Source organism: Oryctolagus cuniculus, chromosome 11, assembly GCF_964237555.1.
Source record: "Oryctolagus cuniculus chromosome 11, mOryCun1.1, whole genome shotgun sequence".
NCBI classification, from domain to species: Eukaryota; Metazoa; Chordata; class Mammalia; order Lagomorpha; family Leporidae; genus Oryctolagus; species Oryctolagus cuniculus.
In genome coordinates, this window is record NC_091442.1 from 58,418,154 (window position 1) to 58,433,152 (window position 14,999).

At 39.1% G+C, this 14,999-nt stretch overlaps 1 pseudogene; it reads left to right on the plus strand.

Annotated features, from left to right (window-relative positions):
* Positions 1–4,614: 4,614 nt before the first annotated feature.
* On the plus strand, positions 4,615–5,553 carry LOC127487424 (olfactory receptor 6C2-like; annotated as a pseudogene).
* The last annotated feature ends 9,446 nt before the right edge of the window (positions 5,554–14,999 follow it).

Here is a 14,999-nt window from a genome sequence, read left to right on the forward strand (position 1 = left end):
CCATCAATGCCTGGAACTTTCTCTAAGACTGACCACGTGCTAGGCCATAAAGCAAGTCTCAGCAAATTCTAACATATCAAAACCATACTATGCATGTTTTCTGAACACAATGGAATGAAGCTGGATATCAATAACTCAAGATCTTGAGAAAATATGCCATCATATGCAGACTGAACAACATGCTTCTTAATGAATAGTGGGCCATAGAAGAAATCAAAAGAGATATTAAAAAGATTTCTAGAGCCGGCGCCATGGCTCACTAGGCTAATCCTCCACCTTGCAGCGCCGGCACACCGGGTTCTAGTCCTGACCGGGGCTCCAGATTCTGTCCTGGTTGCCCCTCTTCCAGGCCAGCTCTCTGCTGTGGCCAGGGAGTGCAGTGGAGGATGGCCCAAGTCCTTGGGCCCTGCACCCCATGGGAGACCAGGAGAAGCACCTGGCTCCTGCCATCGGATCAGCGCGGTGCACCGGCTGCAGAGCGCCGGCCGCGGCGGCCATTGGTGGGTGAACCAATGGCAAAAGGAAGAACTTTCTCTCTGTCTCTCTCTCTCACTGTCCACTCTGCCTGTCAAAAAAAAAGATTTCTAGAAGCAAACAAAGATGACAATACAACTTATCAAAATTTGTGGGATACAGCAAAAGCAGTGTTAAGAGGGAAGTTAATAGAAATTGGTGCATATATCAAGAAATTGGAAAGGCACCAAATAAGTGAGCTATCAATGCATCTCAAGGACCAAGAAAACAACAAACCAAACCCAAAATTAGTAGGAGGAAAGAAATAAAGAAGAAGTAAACAAAATTGAAAGCAGAAATGATATAAAAGATCAGCAAAATTAAGAGCTGATTTTTTAAATAAACAAAATTTATACACTAATGGCCCAACTAACAAAAAAAAGTGATGAGATATAAATCAATAAAATCAGAGATGAAAAGGGAAATGTAACAATAGATAAAACAGAAATGAAAAGAATCATCAGGAATCACTACAAAGAGCTGTGTGCCAGCAAATCAGGAAACCTAAAAGAAACAGATTCCTAGACACATACAATCTACCAAAATAGAGCTTGGGAGACATAGAAAACCTAAACAGATCAATAACCTAGGAGAGATTGAATCAATAATAAAGACGCTCCCAACAAGGAAAAGCACAGGATCGGATGGCTTCGCTGCTGAATTATATCACACATTTAATGAAGAACTCATTCTAATACTTCTTAAGCTATTAAAAACAATTGAAATGGAGGGAATCCTTCCAAACTCCTTTTAGGAAGCCAGTATCACCTTAATTCCTAAACCAGAAAAAGGTACAACAGAGAAAGAGAACTATAATCCAATATCTTTTATGAACAAAGATGCAAAAATACTCCACAAAAGACTAGATTATCGAACACATCAGAAACTTCATTCACCCAGACCAAGTGGAATTTGTCTATGGGATGCAGGGATGGTTCAGCTTTCAAAATCAATCAATGTGATACATCACATTAACAAACTGAAGAACAAAAACCATATGATTATCTCAATAGATGTAGAGAAAGCATTTGTTAAACTACAACATCCTTTCATGAAGAAAACCTTAAGCAAATTGAATATTGAAGGAACATTCCTCAAACAATCAAGGCAATCTATTACAACACACAGCCAGCATCGTATTGAATGGGGAAAAACTGGAAGCACTCCCACTAAGAGTCTGAATCAGATAATAATGCTCACTCTCATTATTGTCATTTTATATAGTCCTGCAAGTTTTAGCCAGTTAAGAAAAAGAAATCAAAGGTATACAAACAAGGAAGGATGAAGTCAAACTATCCCTATTTGCAGATGATGTGATTCTATATATAGGGGTCTGAAATCCTCCACTAAGAAAGTAGTGGAATTCATAGAAGAGTTTGGTAAAGTGGCAGGATATAAAATTAACACACAAAAATCAATAGCCTTTGTATACACAGACAATGCCATGGCTGAGAAAGAACTTCTAGGATAAATCCCATTAACAATAGCTACAAAAAAATAGATTTCTTGGAAAAAAATTAATCAAGGATGTCAACGATCTCTGTGACAAAAATTATGAAACATTAAAGAAGTAAAAGACATAAAAATGGAAAAAATCTTCCATGTCCATTATTAGAAGAATCAATATAATAAAAAATGTCCATACTACCAAGAGCAATACAGATTCAGTGCAGACCCAATCAAAATATCAAGGACATCCTTCTCTGATCTAGAAAAAATGAGGATGAAATTCATATGGAAACACAGGAGGACCCGAATAACTAAAGCAATCTTATACAATAAAAACAAAGCCAGAAGCATCACAATACCAGATTTCAATTCATACTACAGGGCAGTTACAAGCAAAACAGCCTGAAATTTGCAAAAAAATGAGACATGTAGATCAATGGAACAGAACAGAAACTCCAGAACCCAATCTACTCATCTACAACCATCTAATCTTGGACAAAGGAGCTGAAATCAATCTCTGGGGAAAGGACAGCCTCTTCAACAAACGGTGCCTGGAAAACTGGATTTCTGCATGCAGAAGTATGAAACAAGACCCGACCTTACACTTTACACAAAAATCCACTCGACATGGATCAAAGACCAAATCTACAACCTGGTACCATCAAATTACTAGAGAATATTGGGGAAACTCTACAAGACATTGGCATAGGCAAAGACTTCTTGGAAAACACCCCGGAAGCACAGGCAATCAAAGCCAGCATTGACAAATTGGATTACATCAAGCTGAGAAGCTTATGCACTGTGAAAGAAACACTCAGCAAAAAGTGAAGAGGCAAATATTTACAAACTATGCAACTGATGAAGGAATCAAAATAAACTGATGAAGGAATCCAAAATAAAGAGCTCAAGAAACTCAGCAACAACAAAACAAACAATCCAGTTAAGAAAAGGGAAAAGGACTTGAACAGGATTTTTCAAGAGAGAAAAATTCAGCTGCCCAAAAGGAGAATGAAAAAACACTCAGGACCACTAGCCATCAGAGAAATGCAACTCAAAACCACAATGAGGTTTCACCTCACCCCAATTAGAATGGCTCACATACAGAAATCAACAAACAAAAATTGCTGTTGAGGATGTGAGGAAAATGTACCTAAATCTACTGTTGGTGGATTGTAAACTGGTACTGACACCATGGAAGATAGAATGGAGAGACCTCAGAAATCTGAATATAAACCTACCATAAGACTAAGCCATCCCACTCCTGGGTATTTACCCAAACAAAAAGAAATCAGCATATGAAACAGTTATCTGTACCCCCATGTTAACTGCAGCTTAATTTGCAATAGCTAAATATAGAAACAACCCAGATGTCCATTTCTGAAGATCAGATAAAGAAACTATGGTGTGTGTGTGTGTGTGTGTGTGTGTACACTATGGAATACTACACAGCAACAAAAATCCTGTCATTTGCAACAAAATGGATGCAACTGAAACCTTTACACTTGGTGAAATAAGCCAATCCTGAAAAAGTAAATACCATATGTTTTCCCTGTTCTTTGGTAACTAAAAGAGTACCTAAAGGGTAGTCTATAGGAATGAAGCTGACACTTTGGAGAAATGACAATTTTGAACAGCCCTTGTCTCTACTGTTGAGGAACAGTGCATTTTTTTTCTTCATACTATTTGTTGAACTCTTTACTTAGTTTAGGGTTAATCTTATGCATATAAGATTAACTGAAAATAGATATTTCAAAAAAAAATGGGAATAGGAGAGGGAGGAGGAAGAAGGTTGGAAGTGCAGGCTGGAGGGAGCATGGTGTGGGAAGAATCACTGTTTCTAATTTTCTATATGTGAAATGTATAAAGTTTGTATACCTTAAATAAAATTTTTAAAAAAAGAGAAAAAAGAACATAGCGTCTTCATGGAACAGAAGACTAGCACAGCTGGACAGATGAGAGACAAATTAGTAGCATTACACAGAAATGTGATCACCAACGACCTCACAAGGCAAAGTGGGTAGTCTGCATGTTATTTCAAGGGAAACAGAACCATGGCTTTCACAGAGTAGTCATCTCACATGTGATTAAAAGATCACTCTAGTTCTGCATTTACATTGACTTGGGAGAGTGTTTTGCATACTTTAGAAAAGGAAGAAAGAAAAAAGACAGGAGATGCTCTATATTTCGATATGGAGTTATCATAGAGAGTGTGGAAAGAGCTGAGAGCAATTTTCTTTAAACTTCACAACCTTAACTAAGTCAGCCCTGTTTACTTTGCGTGAAACCAAGACAATGAAAGAGTGTTTTTCTGTACATTAACACAGATTATGTAAAATAGCTTCATTTCCAAGGAGGTGTTAATCAATAAATGCCTTTCCTCTTAGATGAATACTACGTCAAGACACTGGCAAAGAGGCATTAAAAAGGACCTCTGCTTGATCTTTAGCGTAGCACTCAGCAGTGGCAGTCCTGGAACATCACTGATTAACCTAACACTCCACTAGCATTCTTGATTAACAGGTAACAAAATAAAATGGTGGCTTGACTAACATGTTCACTCACCCTTCACCCACACTAACTCATGTTGACATTTCCTTTCCCCAGTCTAAGTTATCTCATATTTTTATAGAGAGACATACTCAAGAATCTGTGATGAGAAATTACACAACATTAACAACATTCATCTTGGCGGATCTAACAGATGATCCAGATCTTTAGATACCAGTTGCTATCTTTTTCCTTCTAACCTACTTGCTGAGTATTTTCAGGAACCTGGCCATCATCGTTCTCACCTTGGTGGATTCTCACCTCCAAACACCCATGTACTTTTTCCTCCGGAATTTCTCTGTGCTGAAGGTCTCTTTTACAACTCTCTCCATTCCCAGATTCCTGTATGCAATGACAACTGGGAACAATACTATAAGCTATAATGCATGCTTCACTCAACTGTTTTTTGTCTTCTTCTTCAGTGTGACTGAGTTCCTTCTCCTGACAGCCATGTCCTATGACCGCTACGTGGCCATCTGCAAACCCCTGCATTACATGACCATCATGAGCAACAGAGTCTGCATCAGGATCCTCATGGGGTGTGTCATGCTCACTCTAATCATCGTCATCCCACCATTTACTCTGGTCTTTGATCTCGAGTTTTGTGACTCTAACATCATAGATCACTTTGGCTGTGATGTAGGGCCCATGCTGAAGATCACCTGCAACGACACAGAGTTTTTGGAGCACTTTGTCTTCATCTTGGCTGTGCTGACGCTTCTGTTCACATTAGGGTGTGTGACTATGTCCTACACACACATCATCAGGACCATTCTCAGATTCCCTTCCGCTCAGCAGAGGACAAAGGCTTTTTCCACTTGTTCTTCTCACATAATTGTGGTTTCCATCACTTACGGAAGCTGCATCTTCATCTACATGAAGCCATCGGCAAAAGAAGGGGTGGCTATGAATAAGGTGGCAGCAGTGCTCATCACCTCAGTTGCCCCAGTTATGAATCCTTTCATTTACAGCCTGAGGAACAAGCAGGTGATACAAGGTTTCAAAGACATGACCAAAAGGATTGAGGCCATCTCAAAGAAGTAAAGGCCTACCAGATGCAAAAGGACAAATCACAAAATAAATCTTTATCTCTATTTTATTTCTCCCTAGTTCTATATTAGTCATGTTTTTTATGTATCACTCCCCAGTTTGGTTAAACCCAGAGTACACTTTGAAACAGACGTTAATCTTCCTTGGTGCATTATATTCCTTGAAATTCATACAAATGAATCTTCATTAAACACATATAATAATATACCTGTTACTACTTACATAACCAAGAAACGTAAACAGCATCACTTTACTCTCATATTGGTTCTCATTGACTTCTCTTGCACTGACTGATACGGCCTGATTTGAGTCCCAGTTTTCACAGGAACAACAGCAATGATGATCTGTGTCTACAGGAATGACCTTGTGGTCACCCTGTTTGATAAAATTCATTATTCTATGTCTCCTGCTTTCCAGGGAAGTACAAAAGTCATCTAAAATTTTCCTTGACTTCATTTCCTTAGAAGTTGTACAACTTATTTTGATAAAAGCCCAATTCTGTGTAAATAGAATTTCATTTTCCCTTCATCTGTGCGTGTACCTGTGTATGCCTGTGCATTTGTTGCTCTTTTTGTATCTATTTTCAATTTACTTCATATTCAAAAGATTAACCCTAAACTAAGTAAAGAGTTCAATAAACAGTATGAAGACAAATAAAAGCACCGTTCCTTAACTGTAGAGATGGTGCTGCAAACTGTCATCAAATCTCAAAATGTCATTTTTCACCCCAATGCCTTACTTTTTAGGTACTCTATTAGTTACCAGAGATCAGGGGAAACATATGATACCTGTCTTCTTGGGACTGGCTTATATCATTAAGTATAATGGCTTTCATTTGCAACCAACTTGTTGCAAATGATAGGATTTCATTCTTTTTTGGAATAATAATACATCATGGTGTATATATACAATATTTTTTTCTGTTTTGAATTCTTTTTATTACTGTGATGTCTATAATTCTTTTTCACATCCATAAATTTTTATCTATGACATAATTTATGAACACTATAATACTAATGTAAGAAAAGTTAAACAGAAAAAGCATCCAGAGAATGATGCCACTATACAATTAAAGATAAATATTACAATCTAAAGAAGAGATAAGTTATTTAATACTGATTTTGAGACTTTTACAAGTACATGGAAACATATATTTTAATCTTGGACTCTTTGATCTTTTATATCCCACAGGTTTCCAAAATTATGAATGGCTGTTTTTATGCATTTGTATCTACAAACTGGAGTACAATTTATTGAAAAACATATTGAGATGGGGGCTGGCGCTGTGGCGTAGCAGATAAAGCCACTGCCTGCAATACCAGCATCCCATGTGGGCTACAGTTTGAGGCCCGGCTGCTCCACTTCCAATCCAGCTCTCTGCTATGGCCTGGGAAAGCAGTGGAAAATGGCCCAAGTCCTTGGGCCCCTGTACCCATGTGGAAGATCCGGAAGAAGCACCTGGCTCCTGGCTTCGGATCTGCGCAGCTCCAGCCGTTGTGGCTGTGAACCAGAGGATGGAAGACCTCTCTCTGACTCTACCTCTCTCTGTAACTCTGTCTTTCAAATAAATAAAATAAATCTTTAAAAAAATATATTGAAATGAAATAGATATGAACTTTTCAGAGAGAAAATTTTAAAAATGCCCCAATCACTCAAATAAATAATAAACAAGTTCTATTTCCTGACTTTAATGATAGCATAAATATAATATTATATGAACATTCAAAAGATAATTATAAACATACAACACAGTTAACAGCTAAGGAATTTATATAGAATCAGCTTATATAAGATAATGGAGAAACTCCTAATATTCAAATGGAATATGCTGTAAAAAGTCATGAGTATGCAATATTCCTAGAAGAGTTAAATTCAACTGTAAATTAAGAAACAAAATTAAAACACAAAGCAATACTGCTTCATCTGAATACTCTCTCACTGTGTGCTATGACACACAGCCACTGATTGACAAAAGGATCCTTATCTATAGTGATGTTTCTCTTCTTATTCCTGCTACACAAAATCAAGCTCGCTTCTCTTTTTTTCTAGTGCTAACTTTATTTTGATTTTTTAAATTTTATTTAAGTTACACACGTTTCATGTATTTCAGATATACAGATTTAGGAACATGATGATACTCCCCACCCTATCCTCCCTCCAGCACACGCTCCAACCCTTTTACTCCTCTATCATTTCTACTCTTAATTTTTTTTTATTAAAGACTTACTTATTTTACTTGAAAGAGTTACACAAAGAGAGAAGGAGATGCAGAGAGAGACGGTGTTCCATCTGCTGGTTCACTCCCCAATAGGCCACAACAGCCGGATCTGCGCTGATCCGAAGCCAGGAGCCAGGAGCTTCTTCTGGGTCTCCCATGCAGGCGCAGGGTCCCAAGGGCTTGGGCTATCTTCTACTGTTTTCCCAGGCCACAGCAGAGAGCTGGACAGGAAGTGGAGCAGCCAAGACTTGAACCAGTGCCCATATGGAATGCTGGAACTGCAAGCGGCAGCTTTACCTGCTACGCCACAATGCTGGTCCCTCCACTCTTAATTTTTACATACATCTACTTTCAGCTTACTTAATTATCGTAAAGTTAACCCTACTCTAAGTAAAAGGGTTCAACAAATAGTATGAACAAAAAACCCTGTCCTCAACTGAATAGACAAGGGCTGTAAACAATTATTGAATCTCAAAATGTCCATTTCACTCCAATTTTAGGTACCCTATTAGTTATCTTGGATCATGGAAAACATATGGTATCTGTCTTTTTCATATTGGCTTATTTCACTAAGTATAATGGTTTCCAGTTCTGTCCATTTTGTTGCAAATGAGAAGATTTCATTTTTTACAGTTGAGTAGAACTCCATAGTGTATACATATATGTATCATAACTTATTTATCCAGTAAACAGTTGATGGACATCTGGGTTGATTCCATATCTTAATTGTGAATTGAGCAGCAATGAACATAGGGTACAGATAACTCTTTCATATGCTGATTTATTTTGTTCTGGGTAAATTCCCAGGAATGGGATGGCTGGGTCGTATAGTAGGTCTATATTCAGATTTCTGAGGTATCTTTATACTGTCTTCCACAGTGGCTGCACCAGTTAATATTCTCACCAACAGTGGATTAAGGCACCTTTTGTCCCATATCCTTGCGAGCATTTGTTGTTTGTTGATTTCTGTACGAGAGCCATTCTAACTTAGGTGAGGTGAAACCTCACTGTGCTTTCATTTGCATTTCCCTGACTAGTGATTCTGAACATTTTTTTTTCTTGTGTCTGTTGGCCATATTAATTTCCTCTTTGAAAATTACCTATTCAAGTCCTTTGCCCATTTGTTAACTGGATTTTTTTTGTTTTGTTGTTTTTGTTGAGTTTCTTGAGCTCTTCATAGATTCTGGATACTAATCCTTTACCAGTTGAATAGTTTGCAAATATTTTCTCCCATTTTGGTAGTTGCCTCATCACTTTGCTGAGTGTTTCTTTTGCAGTGCGGAATCTTCTCAGCTTGAAGTAAACCCATTTGTCAATTTTGGCTTTGATTGCCTGTGCTTCCAGGGTCTTTTCCAAGAAGTCTTTGCCTATGCCAATGTTTTGCAGAGTTTCCCCAATGTTCTCTAGTAATTTGATGGTATAGGTCCTTGATACATTTTGAGTGGATTTTTGTGTAATGTGTAAAGTAAGGGTCTTTTTTTAACTTTTATTTAATGAATATAAATTTCCAAAGTACAGTTTATGGATTACAATGGCTTTTTCCCCCATAACTTCCCTCCCACCCACAACCCTCCCCTCTCCCACTACCTCTCCCCTTCCATTCACATCAAGATTCATTTTCAATTCTCTTTATATACAGAAGATCAATTTAGCAAATATTAAGTAAAGATTTCAACAGTTTGCTCCCACACAGAAACACAAAGTGTAAAGTACTGTTTGAGTACTAGTTATAGCATTAAATCACAATGTACAGCACATTAAGGACAGAGATTCTACATGAGGAGTAAATGCACAGTGACTCCTGTTGTTGACTTAACAAATTGACACTCTTGTTTATGGCGTCAGTAATCACCCTAGGCTCTTGTCATGAGTTGCCAAGGCTATGGAGGCCTTTTGAGTTCACCAACTCTGATCATATTTAGACAAGGTCATAGTCAAAGTGGAAGTTCTCTCCTCCCTTCAGAGAAAGGTACCTCCTTCTTTGATGACCTATTCTTTCCACTGGGATCTCACTCGCAGAGATCTTTCATATAGGGTGTTTTTTTGTTTTTGTTTTTGTTTTTTTGTTTTTTTTGTTTTGTTTTGTTTTGTTTTTGCCACAGTGTCTTGGCTTTCCATGCCTAAAATACTCTCATGGGCTCTTCAGCCAGATCTGAATGCCTTAAGGGCTGATTCTGAGGCCAGAGTGCTGTTTAGGACATCTGTCATTCTATGAGTCTGCTGTGTATCCTGCTTCCCATGTTGGATCGTTCTCTCCATTTTTTATTCTATCAGTTAGTGTTTGCAGACACTAGTCTTGTTTATGTGATCCCTTTGACTCTTAGTCCTATCATTATGATCAATTGTGAACAGAAATTGATCCCTTTGACTAGTGAGATGGCATTGGTACATGCCACCTTGATGGGATTGTATTGGAATCCCCTGGCACGTTTCTAACTCTACCATTTGGGGCAAGTCTGATTGAGCATGTCCCAAATTGTACATGTCCTCTCTCTCTTATTCAAAGTAAGGGTCTTGTTTCATACTTCTGCATACAGAGATACACCATTGGTTGAAGAGGCTGTCCTTGCTCCAGGGATTCGTGGATTGATTTTAGCTACTTTGTCAAAGATAGCTTGGTTGTAGATGCATGGAAGGGAAAGGAGAAGGGAAAAGGAAGGAAGGGAGGAAGGAAGGAAAAGAAACATCAGCAGAGGTCTAGTTCTCTCCAAGTCACCTCCATTCAGTAACCTCTCCCAGGACTGCTCCCCAGATGGAATGAGTGAGATGCAAGTACAAACTTCCCTAGGAGGCAAAAAGCAAGGGCAACCGCAGCTAGTGAATCACAAACTGAAATAATGTTTTTGGATCATCTTGGGTATAGAAACGTATAGAGACAAATCAGGAGCAGGGGCTTGCAAAGTCGGCGCTCTGCACTAAGCCGGAGAGTTATCAGCTGCAGAGTGTGAATTGCCCTGCTCACAGCAGTGTGCAGGCAGTGATGCCCACTGAGTAATTGCAGCAATTAATAACAGGTAGTGACTGAGGTTATAGTAGTGTAGCATTGATTGATAAGCATTGCTCAAAATCCCATCATTTGACAGAAGAGAACAGAGAATCTATTAGCATTATAACCATAAGTCATTACCAAATCCAGCCCTTTCACAAATTAATTCCTAATCATAACATTTTGATGACATTTCATTTTTGTTTAGGTGTCCTTGATGCGATTTCTGACCATTGGCAGAAGGATTCATTTTCTTTATGTTTGGAAAACTTTTGATTAATTTTTTTCTCCAGCTTTCTGACACTGCTTTTGATTCTTGCTTCCCTTTTATGCTTTTCCAATTTTTGACAGACTCAACATTTCTTTTGTTTTCCATTTCTCTTCAATCTGTTTGCAGAGATCAAGTTTTCTTCTTCTGTGGTCCCAATGTCATCTTTCTTATTTCTTCATACAAATTACATTCTGCTTTTCTGCTGTGTGTTTAGCCTGGCCTAATGTCCTGCAAATCATACATGCACATCTGTGTTGTAGTAACAGTAACAGCTCCTGTTCCAAGGTTTTTGTTTTTTTTTTTTTTTTTTTTTTTTTTTTTTTTTTTTTTTTTTTTGGACAGGCAGAGTGGATAGTGAGAGAGAGACAGAGAGAAAGGTCTTCCTTTGCCATTGGTTCACCCTCCAATGGCCGCCGCGGCCGGCACACTGTTCTGATCCGATGGCAGGAGCCAGGTGCTTCTCCTGGTCTCCCATGGGGTGCAGGGCCCAAGGACTTGGGCCATCCTCCACTGCACTCCCTGGCCACAGCAGAGAACTGGCCTGGAAGAGGGGCAACCGGGACAGAATCCGGCGCCCCGACAGGTACTAGAACCCTGTGTACCGGTGCCGCAAGGCAGAGGATTAGCCTAGTGAGCCGCAGCGTCGGCCTGTGTATCTTCTTGAAATGGCCATTCTTGGACTTGGGCAGCCTTATCGAATGCTCTGCTTTCATGCAACTTATATACTTCTTTTTCAGTCACTTTTTGTTCTCTTGTAGTGTTTCTTTTAAATTCTATCTTTAAACTGAGCAGATACTCCTGTACTTACTCATTGCCTTCAAGAATATAACGTCTTTCCACATAAATGTGTGGTGTAGAATGCAATGCGACTTCCAGGGATATTAGGCAGCTTGGCCCCAAGAGGCCGGTGCTCCTGCCGCTGGAACGAGGTTTCCCTGAAGGACGCTACCACGCTCGGAGCATGGCCGTCTCACGGCAGCTGGTGGGGTACAGCGCCACGGCGGCCACCGTCGGCCCTCAAGGGGCTGGCTCCTGGTGTAGAAGGCAGTCCTAATTTCTTCTCTTCACAAACTACCTGTGGATCAAGTCTGCATCCAAGACAGTGGTCGCCGGGCGTAACTCGTCCTCCAGGCCACGCCCCCTCATAGTACTGAATTCTGCACTGCAGAGCTGATGTCATAAGGGTGTACCTGTAGCAGGCATCACCCCAGATCTTGAGCTATTTCTTATAAATGCCTATATCAAAGAAAACCAGAACTTAACCAATCAGAAGCAGCCAACACATTTCTATAACTGGGGACTTTCCAATGGGATATAAAAAATAAAGCATCTGCATAACTGACCAATAAAATACTGGCTTTGGTTTACTTCTGTGTTTACCCTTTGAAAGTCTCCCCTTGGCATTTCCTCTGTGAAGTTTCAAAACCACTTCTGATTTAGAGCAGCCAATCCATGAATCACTGCTCAAATAAACATTTTCTTGTGCCTTAGTGCAAGAGAGAGAAGTTTACTTTGGTGTAAAAGAATTTTGAAATCTACACAGGCTTTTTCATAACATACATTTCCATGAAGTTTTTTAAGACCTTGTCTTATGAAGGGTTTAAATATTTTTACACCAAAATAAACATCTTTTAATTCTATTTTTCACAAATTTTTGGAAGTACCTTCATATTAGTCTGCTGTTACTATAACAACAAAAACAAAAAAAATTTTTTGAGGCAGGTTAACTTTATAAAGAAAAGAGGTTTCTTTATCTTTCATTTCTTGAGACTCAAAGGCCTGGCCCTGGTACTAAGTTGGCTCTGGAGAGGATCTCATGGAAGCTGTCACCACAAACGTGGACACACACATAGCAGGAAGAGACCACATCTTGAGGCAGGAAACTAGACAGGGCTTTAAGGAACAGGCTTGCTTTTATAAAAACTCACTCTCACAAGAATTCATTCAGGCTCCCATTAGAACTAAGGTTAGTGCCCACACGACCCAGGGAACTCCCTCTGGGCCCACCTTCTAAGGTCCACATCCACTCGCAACATCACTAAACGAGGAACCAAGCTTCCAACACAGGAACCCTTGGTGGACAAATCACATCCAAAGCATAGCAAGCCTGAGTAGGCATTTCTCAAAACAAAATTATAAATGGCTAACAGTATGTGACAAAACAGTCAATATTTCAGTCATCAAAGAAATGCAAATTAAAACCACAATGAGATATCATCCCACTCCAATTGGAATAGCTAGCTGTTGGAGGCATTTGGAGAATGAACCAACAGATGGGATATATAGAGAGAGATAGATATAGAGATAGATATATATCTTTCTCTATGTCCTTTACTAAGACAATAAAATGTTTATTTGAGCAGTGATTCATGAATTGAGCAATCATTCATGAACGGTTTAGAAGCTTCACAGAGGAAATACAATGCAGAGACTTTTACAGGGTGAACACAGAAGTAAAGCAAAGCAAATATTTTATGGGTTACAGTTATGCCATTGCTTTGTTTGTTATATCCTCTCCATAGCCCCTAGTTATGTAATTGTGTTGGCTGCTTCTGGGTGATTGACCTTCAGTTCACTAAGCTTGGGTTTATTAATATCCACATTCTTAATTACTTATTCCACCCAGTTACCAACTGGAAAATTGAAAGTAAGCAATTTAGACAGATTCTGTCATTGAAAGGTCCATTCTTAGTGAGACGCACACAGATCTAAATAAAATTTGTCAACGCGGAACATATTACCTTTGGAATTCAAATAAACACCATAAATGTTGATCCCTCTATTTAGTGAGTGCTGATGAAAGTAGGGAATTCATTCCTTACCGCATGAGGTCCAACTCATCCCTGGGCTGATTAGTAATATCCAGGAATTTTTCTGAAGTGACAAGGCCTTGAATTTTATGCAATGCAATGACCCAATCCCAGTTGAAAAATCCTATGACAAATCTTTGTATATCCTTCAAATTTGCTCACATGAGGATATTATCAATACAATGTCATATCTGTGTTCCTGAAGAAAGAGTTGGATGTAGTTAAGATTTAGTCTGCAAAGACTTCGTACACTGACATAGTTCTTAAGATATCCCAAGGGATACTTTCAATATCCCATGAAAGTGTATTGTTCCTTCAAAGGTAATGGCATGGTCAGAAGCATACATTAGGGGCTGGTGCTGTGGCACAGAGGGTTAAAGCCCCGGTCTTCAGTGCCAGTAGCACATATGGACACCGGTTCAAGTCCCAGCTACTCCACTTCTGATCCAACACCCTGCTAATGTGCCTGGGAAAGCAGCAGAGGATGTCCCAAGTCCCTGGGCCCCTGCACCTATGTGGTAGACCCAGAAGAAACTCCCAGCTCCTGCTTGGCTCCAGCCGCTGTGGCCATTTAAGGAATGAACCAGTGGATGGAAGATTCTCTCTCTCTCTCTCTGTCTCTACCTCTCTCTGTAACTCTTTCAAATAAATAAAATCTTTTTAAAAAATCAGCATACATTAAATAGGACAAATTACTTGAATCTATAACAGCCAACTATTTTCCAGTTGGAAATCGGATGGATTAAGCAATTAGGAATGTGGACCTTGATGAAGGATACGTTGACCTTAAGGTTGGCATATTTCACTATGAAGTGTCATTCATTTATATTAGATATGAGCACAAATCAAACAGCATTATTAAAGGGAGAGACAATGACTAGGCCAGGCACATCCATTCCCAGGAGTCTCACTGCTCAAACCCATCCACAAACCACAGGCTAGGGCATATTCTCATGGAATTTTTATCTCGTGTTATCCGTGGGGATTTCTCTTTGAAGGCCTCTAATTTATTCTCTTTGGAGGCCTCTCTTCTCAACCATATGTTTTCATTTTGGTCTCAAAGTTGTCAACAATTGAGGTTCATTAGTACCATTTGAACTTGAATTTGTAGGGCATCTTTAGTTTCTTAAGAAAATTGATCCCCATGTGCCTGCT